This window comes from Ambystoma mexicanum, chromosome 9 (assembly GCF_040938575.1).
Source record: "Ambystoma mexicanum isolate Mex_15411 chromosome 9, UKY_AmexF1_1, whole genome shotgun sequence".
Classification (NCBI taxonomy): domain Eukaryota; kingdom Metazoa; phylum Chordata; class Amphibia; order Caudata; family Ambystomatidae; genus Ambystoma; species Ambystoma mexicanum.
In genome coordinates this window covers 930,878,470-930,900,264 of record NC_090931.1, presented here as the reverse complement: position 1 = coordinate 930,900,264, position 21,795 = coordinate 930,878,470, and the positions used below count along the sequence as shown (strand labels likewise).

Sequence of the window (21,795 nt, the reverse complement as noted above, 5' to 3'; positions counted from 1 at the left end):
AATAGACAAAAAATGAAAAATAAGAGAAAAATCCAAATTTCCCATGTGCGACTTGGAGGGGGGGGGAGCACCCAGGAGGAAGGCGGTGCAGGGTGCACACCAACACCCACATGTGTGGCTGATGTGTGGAAAAAAAACCTTCATGGGTTAATGGGTCGCACGGCTATCCAGGATCAGGAGACCTGTCGCTGCTGTGGTGCATCTGAATGTGGAAGTGGCGAGGGAGGTAAACCACGTATGGCCCTGGTCTGGTCCTCGCTGGCAGTGGCCATGCAGGACTGAGATGCCTGCGGCTGCAACCTGATGGCTCGGAGGTCTTCATGCAACACCTCACGGGATGCACGCAGTTCCTCCATGATGGCACGAGTCATCAGTTGCAACTGCTCTTCAGACTACCTACTGCTGGATGCCTCGAGTGCAGCCAGTGCTGTCCTGAGGGACCTATACTCCAACCTAAGGGCTTCCCTGTGGGCCCGACCCTCTGCAGCCAAGCATGCGTGCAGATCCCTCCGGTCGGCCCATCAGCTCCTGTTGCTGGCCAGCATGTTCAGCCTATGAGCGGCATGTGGACTGCAATGCCTACTGCTGGTGCTCCACCTGTCTAGCTGGGGGGGGGATCATGAAATTGGCCACCCTATCCATGCCCTGAGCCAACATTTCCTGTGAAGCAGCCTGTTGTCCTGCAACAGCATACATGGACTGCTCCCACACAGTAAAGCCAGTCAATGCACGGCCATCACGTTGGCGGACCCCACGCCCACCCTGGCCAAGGGAACCTGGTCCTTCATGTGATGGTGCTGCAGGACTGCATCCCTCACCTGATCAGCTGGCCCAGGCCCAGGAGTCAAGACTGTGGAGCATGGCCCTGCAGCCGTAACCACCACAGACGGATGCACCAACAATGACTGGCCCCATGAGGGGTTCCCCCCCCCTTCAGACGCTTGGGATGCAACGGGATGCACACTCAACACGCTAACCCGTGACATCACAGAGGCATCCATGTCTGTTTCACCACTGGAGCCATAGGCGTCTTCAGAGGCTGACTTAGACTGAGTCACGTCCAGGATGGCTTACAAAACCAGTGGATTGTCATGGGCTACCACCACACGTCCTCCACTGGTGGTTGATCGTGGCTCACTATCCTCTCCTCTACCTCCAGTGCCTCATCACTTGCACATAGACAGAAAAACACATGATTAGTCATGGAAACAGTGTAGACATACACATAGCCACCACAATGTCGACTTGCAAGACAACAACATGCCCTGTCAATCTCACAAACGTACGCAGTGTCAATGCAAGTGATGGACAGCATGAAAGAAGACCTAGATGTGTGGGAAGGGCAAAAACACATTTGGTGCATGGTGCCCAGCACCTGCTCAAACCATGGAGCACCTGAATGGCATAGTCCATACACCAACATCCATGATAATAATAATAATATAATAATAATAATAATTAGGCTTTTATATAGCGCTACAAACCCTCAGGTATCTGAGCGCTGCTTATTATTACCCACGGTGTGTGGTGCTCATTTATCGACCTCGGAAGGATGAAAGGCTGAGTTTGGCCCCGCCGGGATTCGAGCCTGCGTTAACAGGCTCTGCACGGGTGTCAAAGCGGGCGCTCTACTCGCTGTGCCACTTGACCGGCTGATGTAAACTTACATATGCCACGTAGCATAGCCTTGACTTCATCTGCTAAATGCATCAGAAGTAACATGCATACCACTGTCACAGAGCCATGAATGAGGGATGTGACCTGACCTGTAACACAAACTCCATGCACACAAGTCCCACAAGGTGGGAAGATGTACGGCTGTAGTGAAATGTTGAATGTGGACACACACGTCCCATGAGTCCATGTCACATCAACACCAGTCAAGTCAAAATGCATGTTGAAGGTGATCCCATTGGATGCAAGTGGGAGTGGGCAGTGCACCACAGGTGAACGTCACACAAATCAAACAAAACACGCTGACAACCCATGGGAATGTAGCTGCCAGGTGGAAGTGCATACAACATGAATGATGACAAGACTGAGCTCCTTATCTTGGGCACCCACTCTAAAGGAACTAGGCCAGGAGTATTCATCCTTTACTATTAACCTGATGACAAGGTGGCCAAGGAGGTAAAGACCCTTGGCTTCTACCTTGACTCTACCCTCTCGTATGACAAACAGGTGAAATCAATGGCATCAGCCACCGCTTACAACTGTAAACTCATTAGGACAGGCAAACCCTTTTTGTCAAATGACAATTGCATGATCTTAGCCGGAGCCTTGATTCTTTCTAGGCTAGATTATTGCAACGCCCTTTACATTGGCGCCAATAAATCTATCATTCAGAAGATACAAATCCTCCAAAATAACACCCTAAGAGGTGCACTTGGTGTGACCAGAAGATCACATATCTCAGTGACTAGGCGCCAAAATAATCGGCGCCAAAATAACTGGCTCTCAACCCAAAACAAGATTTTCCTAAAACCTGCTTCCCTCACCCATAAAGCACTCAACAATGCTGCCCCCAGCTATCTCAGGGATAGATTCCACTGCAGACCATCTATCAGACCTTTGAGACTTCGCAACAGGAACTGCCTCACCATTCCAAGATTCAGACTCACTAAGGTAGGTGAAAATAGCTTTTCTGTGAAAGCTGCCAAAGTCTGGAACTCTCTGCCACACTCACTCGGAGAAGATCAACCATACTTGAATTTTAGAAGTAATTGCGTCAACTTGCTCAAATCTTCCAACCGGTAGGCCTGGCTACCTATTCCTCGGTAGTGTGTATTTATAGGCAATCAAATATCTTTAACCTAAAGACTGCTGTATATAGATTTCACTCTGTGTATAATCTGATCTGCCGTACCCTTGCCTATTTCATGCAATACTGTTTAATTTGTACATATTTTGTATCATTGCCTATGTTTTGTAATAGATATTTTAAGCTTTGCATCTGTCGTAATCAGCTGCGCCCTGATACCCCTCGGTCTGGTGCGCATTAAAAATGAATAAACAAACCTGTCAATAGCGTGAAGAGGGTTGTAGGTGTACATCCAACCTCCCCCGAGTGTGGTGTATGTCGTGGATGCAGTGCACGTGTAAAACTGTCGGCTCAGAGGCCTGTGCCTAAGGACAAAGTCTGGGCAGGTGACTAGTGCATTCCATCATTTATCATGGATGTCCGCAGAGGTGAGGAGTAGTGCTAGCACAAAACATGTCCAATCACCATAAGTGGCACCTGATCTGGATAAGGATCACCTTCAGTCCAAATCAGGCACTGAGCCCAAACCAGAGGGAGGCCACTGCCAAAGAGACCCTCACCACCAACTGATTGCAATGCGAGAAGTGATTGATCCTGAGTGAACAATGCAGGAGTGATCACGGTCCATAATAGGTAAGCCAATGCGGAAGATGGATGAGGAGTAACTGTGCCCACAGCTCCCAAATGTCCCTGTGGACATTGCACTGTGAAGGAAATCAACAGCTGTACCCTCTGTGACCCAATATCACCTGCCCCCAAGACAAAAGAACAGCCCACACAGTCCAGCTCTGGATGAGTTGCCGAGCACATATATTTTGCTAGAGGACTTTGCAGTACCACACTCCATGTATGACCAGTCCCCTGGAGACTGCAGGCTGCCGTGGGGAAAGGGAGGCCACCCCAGTGGAGGTTCCACTGGCAGGGTCGGAGACGTTGGAGATGAGCAGAGAGGACAATGTTGAGTGGCATATGGCCACAGCCCATCAGACATCACGGGTTTGATCAGGAAAATGGCCAAGAGCTCCCTGACAGAGGGTATAACTGGAGGATTGAGCAGGTGTGCAGATGTCCATTGTCAGGGAGTGCAGTACATTGTGCATTTGTAGGCTGCAGGACAACAAGTACATGTCGGACCACCATGACATGGTACACCCATGGTAGTCATGTGAATGCATGCAGAACTGCCAGACAATGACACAACATAAACCTGTCCTTGACACACACCCATCACCACTCATCAGACATTGCCTCATAATTTGGAAGGTCCCCCACGCCCTGGATCAGCTCTGCATCAATCATCTGACTAGTGATGTCCTCATGTGGAGTGAGTACTTCTTCCTCCGCTGCTGGTCCACCTCCAGACACCAGAGTGGAGGAGTAGTTTGCACCCAGCTTATATTTGGCTCGGCGCCAGAGGTCATTCCAGCGCTTCACTGACTCGGAAGCTGTGCGCCTCTCAATGCCCAGGGCGCTGATGCGATAGGCGACACACTGCCAGTGGGCCATACGCTGGACGTGCGTACCAGTGCTACCTGCCCGCACAAGTGTGCCAACCTCGGGTTTCTGCACGTAGTCCAAGAGGATCTGGATCTCCGTATCACTGAAGCTACTCTTCCTCACCGTACGAGTCCCCTGTGTCATGCCTTGGGACTGAACCCGTTTGCCTACTGGCTGCTTACCCTTCCTGCAGGGTTGTGCAGTCGTGTGTGGCTGGGACCACTTGGTTCAGTAGGGGCTGGAGCACTGGTGGCTGGGGCTGAGGCAGCAGCCACTGATGCTGTGAGTGGAGGTGGCCCTGCAGGCCTGTGTGCTGGTGGCAGGTCCCTGCAGCGCATGCCTCTTGGCCTTGGTTACATGGACATGTGCCCCTTGACCGGGGTTGGGACCACTACAGGCATGGCAGGAGGACCCTGAGCCTTGTTGGACGGCGCTGCAGCTGCCCCTGCAGCTACCGGACCCTGGCTGGTCAGGCCAGCAGATGGAATTGCTTGCCCTGGTTTGCTGGCGCTAGTGGCGGATCCCTGCACCACACGCCTCTTGGCCTTGGCAACATGGACATGTGCCCCTGGACCGGGACCACTACAGGCATGGCAGGAGGACCCTGAGCCTGGATGGCCTGAGTGGCCGGAGTGAGGAGACTGGTGCCATGTCCGCGACAACAGCTGCAGCTGCTGAGGGGAGGCCCAAGAGGGCGAAGTTGGTTGTGGGCTCCTTGGCGGTGGGAGGGACAGGTGAGCCTGCACAGGGGCAATCCGATGCAGAAGACAGTGGGAAGTCATCCAGGTTGTACAGCGGGGGTGATGACATGTGTGACTGCTATAGTCCGGGGTCAGGGGCCGGAGGCAGTGCAGGTCGCCGTGGAGGTGCCTGTGCCTAATCCTGTCCCTGGTACTGCGACTGCAGCAGTATGCACCTGTGGGCATGCCCCATGCAGTACCCGTCCGCGGGTGGCTGATGTTTCCACGTAAACAGATCTTCCACTACCTGCGGATGAAGCAATTTGTGACGGGGTGGAACCGGTGCTAGCCGGTATTGCGAGGTGTACAGGCAGCATTCGTGATGATGTGCAGGCTTCCAATCGGGGGGCTTGCATATCATCACAATGAGGTCTGTCGCCTCGTTAACTGGCTAGCACAGTTCATGGTCACAAACGTGCTACGTGTGCTGGCCCCAGCTGCGACCTCCTCTTCCTCTGTGCGCCAGTCATCCTCCCTGCCGTCTTCCGGCCCAGATACCACTTGGGCCCCCTGTGTACCTGTCCCAACCACGGCGGCTAGTCTGGTGGAGACCACATCCCTGCCTCAGTCGGGAGTCAACAGAGGATCAGCAGAGGTGGTCACCACAGCAACAGGACCAATGGCAATGGAAGAAGTGCAGGCAGCAGGGCACATGCACGACTGCCCTGGGGGTTATCATCCCGGAGGCTGTCCCGGGAGGCACAGGCACCAGGCTTTTCGGTGGCAGCAGGCTCGATGTAGGCGACGACGGGGCTTGGGGCTGTCAACATCCGAGGGGCAGGTATCGGCCATCGGGCAGGAGGGAAACGTGGACCTTACCACAAGGATGTCTTCCATGTTGCAGCGAATAGGCCAGCAGATCGGAGCAGAGCAGCAGCGTGTGAAACTCGACATCGCCATGGCGGAGAACACCCTGCGTCGGGCAGAGAGGTGGGCCGAGTCCCTCGGAGTCTCGCAGGGAGTTTGAGAAGAGCACAATGGAGTCCCTGCAGGCCCTCGAGGGGAGAGCACAGGCCCGCCTCAGGGAAATTGATGCAGAGTTCGATGATGCCGTGGCCGGAAAACTCTTGGGGGGGAAATGGTGAGTCATAGGACTAGCCCACTGCCTTTGTATACAGTTCTTTAGGAGTAGGTTTCATTCATTTTTTTTTTTTCATTTGGAGTTCATGGACTTTGCCCCGCATCTTGTAAATAGTTTTTTCTTCAGAGTTCATCAATGTTTTGGGATCATGGACCCTGGATATTTGTACATAGTTGGACATTTCTTATTTTTTGTAACCTTTGTTCTGCATGGAGTAATGTTTTTTTTTAATGTTTGTGTTTAGAATTTGAGATGCATCAATGGATATGGACTACATTTTTAAGTTTTACATTTTTTACTTCCCATTGTTTTGTCTTCACTTTCATTTTTATTTGGATTTCATTCATCATGATTTTACTGGTTGTATTTTTCTGGGTGTGAGTTTTATACATATGCATTAATATATTTTCATGCGTTTAAATCCAAGTGGTGTATGCTCTCAATGGTTTGGTGCATGTTTCACTCTTACTTGACTCTGTTGCGTGGCCCTGCTGTTGTGCGATGTTGTTCGTGTGTGCAAACATGCATGCCTGCATGTTTGGTGATTCCCATGCCATGGTGCATGTACTGGGGAACAGGACCAATGGATGGGTGTATGGGTGCACTGTGGCGGTGCAGCGTGTGGTGGCATTTTAGAGGACATATGCTACATGATTGCATGTTAGGGCAATGTGTGGGGGGGGGGCATGAGGCGGGGCCTGCCTGCGGGGTATGGCTACAGGTGTTGGGGGGGGAGCCCTTGTGGTGTGGGCTGCCTGCGGGGTATGGACATGGGGGGGGGGGGCGGGTCAGCCCTTGTGGTGTGGGCTGCCTGCATGGTGTGTTTGCAGCTGATGGCCACATACGCAGGCCGTTCCACGTGATTTGGCTGGTGCGAGCGGGGTACGCTCCGATTTGTCATGCAATTACGATGGTGGGGGGGCGTGTGCTGGGCCTCGGATGGTGCAGAGCCTTGCACCGTATTGGGCTTTTCACTAGCTTTTTCCTGCGCACGGGGGCGTTACTGGCGCTGCTTGCTGTTCATTGTGCCACGGCTACTGATGCCTCGGGAAATCCATGAATACACAAATCGCACAATTGCTGGCCCACGCTTCTCCTCGGCGCGCTGCGCTTGCGCTGCTTCTGTGTTGGATTCTCTGAATTGGGCCCTATGTTTCCTTTGTCTTTGACTATGTTGCCATTTCTTGGTAACTTTGCCATCCAGCAAACTGACCAGCTTCAACTCGGGGCAACGCATAGGAGCACTGCCGTTGTGGTCCCGGGCCCTCTCCCACCAAATGAGTCCTAGCTCCTCTGGGTTGCGATTTGAGAGAGTGCACCACACCACAAGCTTTTGTGGTCACTGTGTCGCCCTGCTTTGGTGACTGTTTTTGTAGGAGCCTTGCCTGCCTTTCTGCCCCCGTGCCCTGAGACCTGCTGCACTGTGAAACTGTCCTCTTTTCCCTGAGAGCGAAGAAAGGGTTACTGTCCCACCATGGACGGTCATCCCGACCTGCAGCCACTGAGCGCCAGAGCGACGTGCAACTGTAGGGGTGAACCTACAAGCGACCTGGCCTACACTGGCAAAGTTTGGCCCAAACTGACGAGGGTCGGTGATACTTGATTCACTTACCGATGGCCCCCTGGCACAGCCATTGTTCTTCACGAAAAACAGAATCCCTAAAAAGATACTCACCTTAGCTGGGATAGCCTGCGCTCCCTAGCTATTCCTGAAACTCGAAAGTCACTCTGCCTGCTAGGGTAGACCCTCCTCGAATAGCAGGACACTATTCTTCAACTCGAGCCCCTTCCTGAACTACCACAGCTTCCTGAAGAGGACCTGCTTTCTCATTAAGCATGACCAAGCGTTTTCAAAGCACTAGTGTACTTTCGAACACAAAGCTCCCCACTTCGTAGGACTGGACTGCTTAAGTTAGGGATCGAGTCTGAAGAACTGCCTAATGCTATATTTAACCTACCCTTCTGTTGCAGGTTGTGGCTGTTTACCACATTAGGCAAAACGGAATTGTATATATGCTAACTAGTGAGAGGCGTGTGTGGTAACTGTTCTATATTGCGGTGTTTTATGTGTGTTTTAATTAAGGCATATAATGTATTTTTATTTTTTATATACACTTGTCTAAGCGTATTTTGTGGAGCTTTACTGTGTGTGCTCATTGTGGGCTTCCGATCACTCTCACCTCTTTTGAGACTTAGTCTTGACAGCCTGCCAAGCTACTGTGATTGGTCTGTCTTGTCCAGAAGGTTCCCGTGTTCCACTAAACTAGGGTGGACTTCTAAACTCCTGCCCACCAGGTCCGAGTTTAGAAATCCTTCTTAACAAGCACCACCTGCAAAAATTAAGACAAAGGGTAAAAAGGAGTTGAGGACACCCTACGATCCGTCCATGACATTCAAAAGTCCACTCTATTTGAAAAACATCAAAAGCGGCAGGTAAGACCCCCTCATCGGCCAAGATTAGCGTAGATCACGAATATCAAGTTATCGTCCATGGACTCGTCCACAAGGTCCTCTACAATGGACATATCAACGTCCACGGCCTGATCGTATGCGACTAAATTGCTGTCAGTGGGTGCCTTGTCTACAAGGGATCCATCACGGCTAGACGAACAGGCTTTGTCTTCAAAGTAGTCTTTGTCTACAGGAAAAACCACCGCCTACGGAACATCACTTGTCCGCGACTATTTCTAAAGGCCCCACACCCACGACTAAATCTACGACCGTCAACTGGAGGAGTACCGTCCATGCCTAACCCACCGACTATGAAATAACCCTCGTCCACTAGGGATGTAACGGTATACCGTTAAAGATACCGTGAACCACTTAATTGAACAATAACCGTCAAATTGTTTATACCGGTATACCGTTTATACCGTTAAGTGTGCTTTTCAATCTGATTTGGAAAGGCTGCAGTAAGCAAGTGCTGCACAGTCTTGGTCTTGCACTGTTGGATGTGCCGTCTGCCAAGTAGTTTCAGTTGGAGCAGTTTTTAATGCCATTACATAAACCACACATGCCTGACATAAAATCAATATGTTAGCAATAGGAAGAATAAATACAGTGCCAAGAAGTAAAAGGGTTTACTTTGGGATGGCGGTTTTGGGATTTATATATTTATAATGGATATTGTTTGCTAAACATATGACAATAGGGGATTTCCCTGGTTCCATCATTGAATTTACATATAATAAGTCACACTGCAAAATTCACTCAGCTCTGTGGGTATTCCCTGCTGCCATACCAAAGGGTAACATGTCCGTGATTACTGAACACCTTTTCGCCCGCAAGTAAACTAAAGGCTGTAAAGTAAAGAGAGCGTGTGTGCGTATGCGCACAAGCGTATACTACCATCAGCCTCCATTGATCTGTGGCATGCAGGTTATCAAGATGGCAACATGTTCATCTTCACCAGTAGCCAATGGGGGAGCTAAAAGCCTAAATGACCACTTAAGAAAAGCTATTCAGTTTGCTTTGCCAGTCGCAGCAGGGCTCCCCCTACAATCCCCTCCTCCTCTTCACACGTGTGTTTGGTGGAAGCAAGGGGTGGCATTTCAGTGGAAAGTATGTTGAAAAGCCCAATTCTGGCCCTGGGCGCCTGGTTTTGTTTGTGATGATAAATCTGACAATTTATGACCTTTTAGAAAATATTTAAGATTAGTTAACTCCACCTGCTATACCGCGATAACCATGATATACCGTCATTTGGCAAGAAGGTTATCGTACCGTCATAAAACTAATACCGTGACACCCCTATCGTCCACAACTACTTCTAAGGAGCCCTTGTCCATGACTAAACAGTCGACGGAAATGCATCAACGGTAGCAAAATCACTGTCTAAAGCAGGGGTGTACCGAACTTCGGCTTTGAGTAAGTATTCGGCCAAATTCCGGCTGAAAAAAAGCTATTCGGCTCCGGCCGAATAGTTTCTTGCTATTTGGCTTTTGCCCAATACTTTGACATTCTTATTTGAATACAATGCAACATGAACTTAGAAAGGCAAATAATAAATTCAATTTGCAAAACTCAATAGAATTAGACCAGACAAATTTCTATCAAAAAGCTGAAACATATCTTATATTGTAATCTGTTCTTTAGGGCATGTTTTGTTAAAGATTCTTAGACAAAAAAGGTGCTCATCTTTTATACTTAGCCTGCAACAATACACGAGCATCTTTTCTTTTGGCGAATGTTTATATGCAATGTGCACTTTTTTCAGTTGGAAAAAAACAAAGAAATGTGCATACATATTTTCAGTTCCTGTTATGTCACTTCCCATTGCGTACGTCATAGTCCCCTCCCCCCCCTTTCTTTTTTTTTAATAATTTGGTTTTATCATATACAACAAAGAAAAAAGACGAGAAAGAACAATAAAGAAAAATCAAGATACATCCCAAATAATGCACCGGTTGACACAATTAGTTACAAAACAAGAAAAAACCAAAAGCTTAATGTCAGCTCACAGTGTCATACAGTTATCTCAGTTCTCAATGAAGGTGCATTTCCTGCTACTCAAAAAGACAAAGAAAAAACAACTCCCCTTTCCCCCTCCCCTCCTCACTTAATTTGGCACAAGACCGTTTTTCGCAATTAGAGCGCCGAAACGTTGATAGGGCAATGTTCCTGACTCCAGTGTCTGATCACACAGGGCTCGCTTGTATCAAGAGATTTTTCTTTTTTTTTCTTTTCTTTTTTTCCAGTCACTGCTACCTGAGCATTGGATATTCATTAGGTCTCCTCAGGTTCGTCTGGTAGGGACTCATTATCTGTCGACTTTTAAAGTCCATCCATAGGGTTTCACATTGGGCTGCCCTTCCATGCAGAGCAGTCGTTATGGTTTCCATCAGATAGATGTTGGTGGCTAGGGCAATCCATTCACTCTTCCTAGGGACTGTACCAGATTTCCATTTGATCGCCAGGCGGGCCCTGGCGGCAAGGAGTAGATAGGGGGTCAGGCCTTTCACTCTGTTCCATTCGTCCGCGTCTCTCTCCAAGGCAAAGAGCACCAGATAGGGGTCAGCATCTCTCTGAATACCATCAGTTTCCTTGATCCACCCCAGAACTTCGTTCCAGAATACATTGATGCGCGAGCAACCCCACCACATATGCCAGTAGTTAGCCGTTTGACCACATTTCCTCCAGCATGTCGGGCTCATTGACTGGGACATTTTGGATAGTCTGAGGGGGTCGTATTGCCACCTGTGCAGGAGTTTGATGGCATGCAATTTGTATTGACACGATAGCGATGTTCTAGAGGCGGCCTTGCACATTAGGTTCCACTATATCTCTTCCCCAAAGTCCTTTTCCCCACCTAGACCTCCGAGGCTCCGTGGAGCCGTCTCCCGCTGCTATTAGTTCCTGGTACATTATTGATATGAGACCTTTCCTCTCCACTCTAGAGTCCAATATCTTCTCGAATGGGGTCAATTCTCTGCTCAGTTTGTCCTTCCATTCTGCCTTCGTCAGGACCCCTTTCAGTTGGATGTACTGACATGTGGATAGTGTGCCTATGCCCAGTGCTTCTGTCAGTTCCGGAAGAGTGATATAGGAGTCCTTCCTCTGGAGCTGGCCCACTCTCTCCAAGCCAGCCTTGTACCAGGATTGGTATCTGCCCACCTCTGGTATGCTATCGTTCATGCCAGAAGACCATAGATGGCTGAGCGGGGATGGCCAGGTGGTAATCCCGCGCATCTCCCGATTCGCACGCCATACACTCCAGATCGTGCTCAGTATAGGGTGGCCCTTGATTTTCCGTAGTACCCTTTTGTGCGGGGGCCATAGCCATTCGGAAACACTGGCCGGTGCTAAGTAATGGTTGTCCATTTGGACCCATTGAAGGTCATGGTGTTCTCTGAGGTGGGGAATCATGACTCGTAATTGGGAGGCAATGTAATATGATCTCAAGTCCGGGAGCCCAACCCCTCCTCTGTTCTTGGAGTATCAACGTGGTGTATGCAATTCTAGGTTTCTTACCCTGCCATATAAATCTCATCAAGATCTTTTTAGCTTCACTGAAGAACCCTTTGGGTATTTCGATTGGCAGCATTTGTAATGGGTACAGGAAGCGTGGGAGGCATGTCATCTTAACTGCGTTGATGCCAAGAGATCGTAAGTTTACCCCATTTCTTAAGGTCCGCAGTAAACCGCTGGAGGAGTGGAGAGAAGTTAGCTTCAAATAAGTCATTCAGGTTCCTAGTAATCTGTATGCCCAAGTATTGTAGTGTGAGGTGTTCCATCTTAAGGCCTAGTGGAAGAAACTTAAGATCATTTTCTGTCCTAGTTCCCTGAAGGGGGAATAGAATGGATTTTGCCTTGTTTACTCTAAAGCCGGAGAATTGGCCATACTCGTCCATTAGTCTAAGGGCTTGGGGAATCGACTCTGCGGGATTGGTCATATGTAAGAGAATGTCATCCACATATAGCGCTATTTTATATTCCACCGGGCCTAGTCGGATCCCTTCTATCGCAGGGTCGGCTCTTATCCTTTGTGCGAGGGGTTCTAATGAAAGGGCGAAGAGGATCGCGGCGAGGGGACATCCCTGTCTATTGTAATTCAAACCAACGGGAATATTCACCATTTACGGATATCGATGCGGTAGGAGATGTATATATTGCCTGTATGCCCCACCTAGTTTTGGGGCCTATTCCAACCTTCTGCAGGACGGCTCCCAGAAAATCCCACTCGACTCTATCAAAGGCTTTTTCGGCATCGATTGATAGCAGGATAGGGGTTCCCAGGGGGGTTTCGGGTTACATGAAGGAGGTGCAATGTTTTGCGCATGGCGTCAGCTCTGTGTCTCCCGAGTATGAACCCAACTTGATCTGAATGGACCAGGCGGGGCACTAGCGTTTCCAATCTAGCCGCCAATACCCTGGAGTAAATTTTGGCGTCAAGGTTGAGAAGGGAAATAGGGCGATGAGATCCGCAGCTTTTGGGGTCCCTACCCTCTTTGGGAATCACCATTATCAGGGCTTTTTAAAGGAGTCCGGGGCCTGTCCTGTCTCTAATATTTCATTAAATAGAACCGAGAGGAAGGGGGCTAGTTGTTTGGCAAACGTCTTATAGAAACCAGCGGTGTAACCGTCTTCTCCCGGGGATTTACCTAGTGTTAGCCTTTTGATCGCTTCGGGCACTTCCTGTTCATTAATCAGGGAATCCAGAAACTCAGTTTCTGCGTTCGTTATCGTGGGCACAGGGATTGATGATAGGTAGGCTGATGGGTCAGGTTGGCCGGGAATTATCTCAGAGGTAGAGTTTCTCATAAAATTTGGCAAAGGATTCTGGGATATTGGAGGGGGTATGGGGAGGAGGGACGGGATCCTCGATTTCGTTCACTCTACGATCAGCTCTTTGTTCACGAAGTCTGGCCGCCAATAGGGCGTCTGTCTTATCGCCTATCTCATAAAATTTCTGTTTTAAAAATTGCAATTTACGCACCACTTGATGGTGTTCCAAGAGCCGCAATTCTTCCCTTTTCAGCTGCGCAGTTTTTACTTTATCGGGGTCAACTCTATGTTCGTTTTTCATCTCAGCTTCTAATAGACCTATATCGGCCCTCAACCTTTGCTCTATAATTTTCCGTTCCCTTTTCTTTGCAGCCCCCTCCTGTATTAGGGTCCCTCGCCATGTGGCCTTTCCTGCCTCCCAGACCACTTGTTTGGAAACCTCCCCATCGTCATTAATTTTAAAGTACTCTTCGATTTCGCTCTCTATAGTCGTCTTGAAAACCGGGTCCTTCCAGAGGGTTTCGTTGCACCGCCATTTCCCTCCCATGGTGGGTAGGACCGCCCAAGAAATGTCAGCCAGAACCATGTAGTGGTCCGACCAGGTTATTGGAATGATGTTTGAGTGTTGTGTAGTTGGTATGAGGTCGTTCGACATGTGTATATATAGTCAATGCGCGTAGAAGTGTGGTGGGGATTTGAATAGAAGGTGTATCCAGCTACACCGGGATGCATTATTCTCCATATGTCACTCATGTTGTACAGATCCGTTATCTCGACAAGGTCGGTACGTCTTTAATTTGATTCCTTGTCTCTGGATTCCCCGGTTTCCAGTCAATACCTGGGTCAGCCCATTGGCTGAAGTCACCCCCCTAGGATTACGTGCCCCGTTGCCTCCATTATTTTTGGGATTACTCTCTGGAGGAATGCAGTCTGATCAATGTTTGGGGCATATACAGTGGCAATAGTCACTTTTACTCTGGCTATTTTCCCCGTGGTCAGGAGGGCCCGACCTGCCACATCAGACCATGTCCTTTCTACCTCAAATTGGATGCCCCTCTTGAGCAGGATGCCAACCCCACCTTTTCTCAGCGGGCCTGAGCCCCAGAACTCCAGACCTCCCTGCTTCCTGATGATGCTTCTTTCTTCCCCTTTGGCAAACTTGGTCATTTGCACGAGCATTATGTCAATGTTGGATCTGCGGAATTCCCTTGCTACTAATGACCTCTTAGTTGGAGAGTTCAGCCCTTTTACATTGATGGAGGCCACTCTGAGTGAGTCTTTTTTGGGTTATCAAGAGATGCCATCTTCGAATGTCTCTGAAGTGTCTTTCAAGACTGTCGGCGAGACAATTGCTCGCTTCTCAAGGCCCACATCAACGTTGGTGTTGCAAACAAATTCAAATGGTGCTTTCATTATTCCCACATCGCTTTCCCTCAGAAGTAGCTGAGGCTCAAGGAAGCCCAGGAACTGAGGGTGCTGCATTAGCAGCTTTTGGCGGCGTCCGAAACGGACTTGGTGACAGTGTTCCGTCCATTGTCGGGCCATCAATGGGGACCGTTACCTCACAGTCCCATTCAAATTTTCCATCTCAACATAAGGGTGAGCTCCTGTCCCACTCCCTCCCCCCCACCCCCCCTCACTTCATGTAATACAACAGTGGTAACAACAATAATCATACAAAGATATAACAATATAACATTACATGCATTCCCGGGGTCGTCTCACTCGGGTTCCTACCCCCTCTTACTCCAGAGGGGTGTTCGACTTCCGTCGTCCCCTCAGCGCTTGACGTCCAAGCTCTCGGTCTCCATATGACCAGAGTCCCATGCTTCAACCATGGGTACCAGTGCTTCTGGTCATGGCATTCAGGAGGAACATCTTCATTTTCCATTATCGGGTGTGTTATTGGGGCGTCTGTATTTTCTGGATCCTTTTACACTTTTGCGCCTAGGTCCCTGTTGTTCCCATTGCATTCCATCTCGTCCGTTATCCCCATTTTCGTTGTCTTTCGGGCCTGTACTCAGAAGGTCAGCAATGCATTCTTTTATGTCATCCTCTGATTTAAGGACGATTTTTCTACTCCCAAGTTCAAAGGTTAGTAAGAACGGGTAGCCCCATCTGTATCGTGTGCCCTGTTCGTTGAGCCATTTGTCAGGGGACTGCAAAGGCGTCTGAGCGCTAACGTAAGCGCAGATAGGTCCTGAAAGATTGTAATTTGAGTACCTCCCATCGTGAGTGGGCCTCTGGATCTGGCCTTCTCAAGAATCCTAGTCATGTCCTGGTATCTATGGAATTTGGCTAGGACCGAGCGGGGACCACCGGGGGGGTCCACCAGCTCGGTGTATTCTTTCAGTTTTGGGCTCATCGATTTCTTCATCGGCCGTTAGAATTTTTATAATATCGTGGATTGTGTCCTTGAGGTCCTTTTCGGTTTCCCCTTCACATTCAGGGATTCCAAAAAAGCGAAGGTTATTCCTTCTTTCCCTATTTTCTAAATCGTCCATTTTAAGGCGCATCTCCTCTTCCTTTTTCTCAATGTTCCGTATCCTCATGTCCATTTGTATCTCAAGTGTATCGATCGATGTCTGATTGTTTTCGACACCCTCCAATCTCTCTTCGAAGCTGTCCATTCTCTGGGTGATCTTATCGATTTTGCCACCAAGGTTGGAGCCCATGCTTTTAATCTCACTTAGTAGTGCCGCAATGTCCCCCCTAGTGGCCGCGGCTCCCGCCTCCGAGGCCTCCAGCGACATGGTGGAGATGTGTCGAGCAGTCGGAGAAGATGGGGTGTATGCGAATCTGGAAAGTCTATGTCGCACATTCATAATGGGTTGGGGGCCTTACCCTCTACGGGGTCGCGTGGGGTCCTAAGAACAGGACAAACTCAAGTGCTTCACTGGTGATGTTGAGGAGGTCTTCACTGGGGGTTCCGAAGAGTCGAGGGCCATCAAGTTGCGAGCGCCGAGGCTGTGCGGGCCTACTCCGGGTTGGGTTCTGCGTATCACAAGGCCACGGTCCCTCTTCCCCCGTTTAAGGCCGTTGACACGAACGTAAGGGCGCTCTGAGCGCGTGTTCGATGCAAGGTCTAGTAGTCTCTGGATTCGGGGGTCTAAGGCACGGTGGTGGTGTAGTGCCGTAGATTTTCGGGCTTACCGATCGGGCAGTGGATCCGGGGTGAGAGGAGGCACAGGCCCCTGAGTCGGGGGCCTTACCCTCTCCAGTGTAGCACCGGCGAGTAAGTTCCGGGGGCGCTCATACACTGACACAAGGCTGTCATTCTAGGTGGCTAGGCAGGGCGCCAACGACTCTCGGATCCTCACACTGTAGCCTGATGTTAGGGTTAGGGCCACAGTCTATGGCTGGCAAAAATGGGGGGCTTCCTGAAGAACGAGTGCGCAAAATTGGCTGGACTCTCCTTAATTACTACGTTCCGTAGCTGAGGGGCACATCATCCACATTCAGTGGGGGCTGAGAAATTCGCCTTCCAAGCGCCGCACACACGACTCACGGGTGCAGGATGTCTTCCGCCGGATTGCCGTAACGCGAGGGCATGGTTTCACTGTCGCTGCTGGGCCGCCTTCGGGCTTAGATGTTCACATGGTGATATCTCCACTTCTATCGGTCCAATTTTGACCGCATTTGCTCCCAAGTGAGGGGGGGGGCTCATACAGCTCCTCAGCACTTCTCAACTAGTGGGGGGGGTCGTGAGACGGGGGCTCAGGTCGCCTCAGGGACCATGGGTGCTGGTGCTCACGCGGAGTCGGTGTTCATCCGCGCGCCCCCTGGTGGTAGCCGACCTCCCCTTTTCTTTTTTTAAGGACTTGAGTCCTGAGTTTAACATTATCTGATATTTTATCAGGAAATTATAAATTGCATATGTTTGTGTATTGGTGAGAAAGAGTGTCTAGGATAAGTGAAAAGTGAGCAGCATTTGTTAGGGTGGGGTGAATAGTTGTGAGATTGAGTTCACGTTTTTCAGATTTCCCCTTGACTTGTGTCCTGCATGAGCCGACAAGAACCATTTTATACATTTCTATCTGAGCTGCAAAGAAGTTTCGAAACCCAACCACATTGACTTTGCAACTGGATAGAGAATACAATGCATCCGATTCACAAAGGCAGTCCTTTTGCATTTGTGAAGCCTCCTACTTTAACTGGCACTGAATATGCAACAATATTCTGTACATTTGGTCCCTTCATTTTGGTCAAATATTCATTTCTGGCTTTTATACTTTAAATAAAGATGCTACATTAATTATAATAAAGAGAAATAAAAGTATAGAACTAATTTAAAATGTTGCTTTATTTGTTTTTTAATAAGTGTGTTTTTTGAAGTTTGGAGCATGATTTATTAAATAAAGCAACTATTCAGCCGAATACTGAATATGCTATTCGGTACAGCATTAGTCTAAAGGCCGTTTATCCACGACTACTCCACCTTTCACAGGAAAAATAGTCGAAAATACCCTCTTGTCCACGGAGCACCGTGATAAATACACCCTGCCAGTGCCACATGTCTCAGTGGCTAATGTTAGCCTGTCCCCATCTAGAAATGATTGAACTTCTAGACATCATTTTACAAGAGGAATTCTCTGATGGGCCACAGGGATTTTTCAGAGCTGCACACGCAGGTGGACGAGCCTGAAGACTCACCCCAACAAGATACTAACTAATGGGAGGATTCCGTAATTTGAGAAGGAAAAGAGGCATGACTCACCTGTAAGCTCTTCACTGCCAGACGACATTGCTTCGTTCCATACAACCTTTGCTAAGGTGGCAAAATTGTTCGATCTCCAAGTATCTTGCACAGAAAAGAAGTTGGTGCTCTATGAGCATAGAGACAAGAGAAGGATGGCCAAAGACCTACCCATGCTAGGCACCATATGGAAAGCAGAGGCGGAGATCCCGGCCAATACACTTTTCACTCCTTCCACTATGGCTAGGCCAGAAAAGAAATAAACGGCCCCAGAAGACACACCAATGTGCTTGCGAGGACCCCCAAAACCTGACTCGGTTATGAATTTGGCTGCCAGGAAGAAACCTGCGAATCCCGCTTCACCACTAACATCCTGCCTGAGAAAGAAGGCAGGACATTTCAAGCTGTAGGGAGGACAATTTCGGCTTCTACATCCTTGTCTATTAGGACAGCCAATGTCCTCATCATGACAGCGAGATATGACAGCAAATTGTGGCACAAGATGTCCAAGTTCGTGAAGCACCTTTCAGTCGAACTTCAAGACGAAGCAAGGACCAACATTAGAGACGGAGAAGCAACATCTGACCACATGAGCGACTCTTTGGTGGATGCCACAGAGTACGGGTCAGGCAGATGGCTAATGGAGCGGTCCTCGGGTGCCATTTATGCATGAAGGCAACCAACTTCAGACCTGAAGTGCAGGCGCAAATCCTTTATGTAATTTGATGGCCAAGACACCTTTGGCAAAAAGGTTGACGATTACCTGAAGGGTATTAAATCAGACAAAGATACAGAAAGGGCCATCAGTTCACTGAGAGACAAGGGCAAAGAAAGGCATGCCTTTTGTTACTTTCGTGTCGGATCAGGGAAGTTTAGGTCCTTCAACAAGCTGTATTCCACGCAAAGGTCCATGTCAACAAGTCTGTCTCCTGACAGATACCAGTCAACCTCTAGGTATATGACGCAGAGAGGCAGGCGTTGGATGGCCCACACAAGGGCTCAGTCGTCCAAATAAAATGATCAGGAAACATCACCCCCTTCCACATCGCACCCCGGTGGGAAGGAGTATCAGTCACCACCTGCATCAGTGGCAGAAGATCACGTCAGACAAGTAGGTGCTACAAATAATAAACTAAAAACGAGAGTTCCTCACAGAGCTGCTAGCCCTACCTCTGTGTGCATGTAATACCCGCCATGTGGCCCAGGCTCATGCTGCAGGCAAATTGCTACAAAAAGCTGCTATAGAGAGGTCAGGGATTCTGTTCACGCCATTTTTCTAGTAAAAAAGAAAGGACAGAGGCACCCGCTCCGAGACCTGCGCATTTTGATCGAATGGGTACATCGCATGAAGTTAAAAATGACCACACCCCAACAGCGTCTCCCTTGCCTCCAGAAGGGCTATTTTCCTAGCTACAATCGACCGAGAGGGTGCACATTTTCCACATACCAGTTTATCCAGCACACAACCACTACTTAAGGTTTACAGTAGGAGACCAGCATTATCATTTCCGGCTTCTTTCGTCTGAGGTCCGTCCTGAGGATCTTCACCAAATGTCTTGCACCGGTGGCAGCGCACCTAAATAGAGCAGGTGTTGAAGTTTTTCTGTACCTTGATAATTGGTTCATCGAAGCAAACACTAAGGTACCAACAACCAGAGCGGTCAGCCAGACGAAAGAAAATCGCAAATCTAGTTTTTCTTCTCCATCAACCATGACAGTCAGTGGTTAGGTGGGCACAGAACCCCCTTTTTCTAGTGGCAGATATAGATGGTCGGATTGTCACCCGAGAGAAGAACAGTGATCTCCCAGCTGGTCAATGGGTTCTAAAAAGCGTGCACAATCCCAGTGCGCCACTACAAATCCCTACTGGGCAGCATGTCGTGTATATTACTTGTTCCAAATTGCAGGTTGAGAATGAGACCAATACAGGAAGTACTTGACCGACAAATGGATTTAAGCATTGTGCTTGTGGGAAGACATTGTGCACCGGTCGCACCCTTTCCATCTAGCTCTAAACTGGTGGACAAAAACCTTGTGCAAGGCATGCCTTTTCGGGCCCCCATTTCCACGCTTCTTCTCAGGATGGATGCTTCCCTGTCAGGAAGGGGAGCCCATCTCGGAGACTTGCATGCCAAGTGTGCATGGTACATGCAAGATTTGGAATTGCACATCAACATCCTCTCTGAGCCATTCGATGGGCGCTGAGATCCTTCCAAGTGGTCCACACAGGGCAGGTGGTCACTGTACAGATGGAAAACACAACCTCAATGCATTAAACCAACAATCAAGGAGGTACAAGATCCGCACTGCTGTCTGCGGAGGCACAGGAAATCTAGAAAGGGGCTCAATGAGGGATGCCTTCTGCCTGGCATGCACAGGCAAGTTCCTAGATGCCTTCCTGCCGATATCCTTGCTAGCCAGGGTACTGAGGTGAGTAAGTGCACAACCCAGCAGGATGATTTTAATAACGTTGGCATGGGCACGGCATGTCTGGTATTCACTTCTCCTACACATGGCGAGTCCCACACCCATCCATTTCCGAGTGCACCAAGTGCTATTGATGCAACAGAACAGTCAAATCCTTTGCCACAACCTGACATTGTTCTGTCTCTCCGTCTCTTGTCCTCTGCTTGGTTGTTGAACAACAAAGACGCATCCTAAGGTTGCCAGACAAATATAGAGATGATATTCGAGCATCCAGAGCATCTCCCACGCGTGACACATATGCTTGGAAATGGTTTACAACCTGGTGTGGGACACGACAGCTCAACCCACAGTCGGCACAGTAAGTGAATTGCTGCCCTACGTACTTCACCTTTTCTTGAGTGGTCCTGTCGCAGCTTCTGTCCAGGTTCACTTCTTAGCCATCACACCCTACTCCAGAGGTCCAAGAGTTGCATACTTTGTCTCAAACCCTGCAGTTAAAACCTTCATGAAGGGTTTGCCAACGACCTTCCCACCAGTGCCAGCACTGACACCAAGCTGAAGACTCAACACAGTTTTGATGGCATTAACGACAAAGGTGATCTAATTTCCTCTCAGGGAAGGTCACTTTCCTAGTGTTGATCACGTCAACAAAATAAATCTGCAAACTTCAAGCTCTATCTACAGATCCTCCGTTTGCAGTCTTCTAAACGGACCCAGACCTCAGATTGCACCCCAAGAACTCTGCACCCCTCCCAAGCTAGTGTCGGATATGACTGTCCGAACACATCGTTCTTCCAAATTACTTTGGCAATCATGCCTCCATCGCAGAACACACCTTGCACTTGACGATATATCACGAGTACTCAAATTCTCGAGCATTGGTTTCTTTCATAAATTCGCGCCTGCCCGTCTTTCCGTTGAGGCTGCTCTTTAGACGGGCAGTCATCATTACAGCAGTCGGGGCTCAAAATCTGAAGATGGCTGCTTGGGTTGGAGCTTAAGCCCTGCCGCCTCAGTGGTTGGGTTCATAAAGGACCAAAATGAGGTTTGCTTTCCCTGAGAAAAATGTATTGAGTGTTATTTTTAAATTGGAGTATTCCCGGTCAGACAACAATGAATATTCAAGCATGTGAATCTATGAAAGATACCAATGATGGAGAAATACACTTACAGTTAAGTAACAAAGACTTCCCAAGTAGTCCCCCTTTTCTCCGGCACATGGCCTGTTCCTGAAATGCGAGCGATTTCTTCATTTGGGGAATGTCCTATTTTATTAAAGGACCTTTATTAGATTTCTAGCATGTACTGTGATTTTGTCAAAATATATTACTATGTGGTAATTTACTACATGGTAATTTTACTTTGTGGT

At 48.9% G+C, this 21,795-nt stretch overlaps 1 protein-coding gene across 1 annotated transcript in view; it reads left to right on the top strand.

Moving 5' to 3' along the window:
* Positions 1 to 21,795, top strand: part of AGPS (alkylglycerone phosphate synthase) — a 1,795,747-nt gene that overhangs the window by 335,951 nt on the left and 1,438,001 nt on the right. The gene's annotated exons all lie outside the window — the stretch shown is intronic.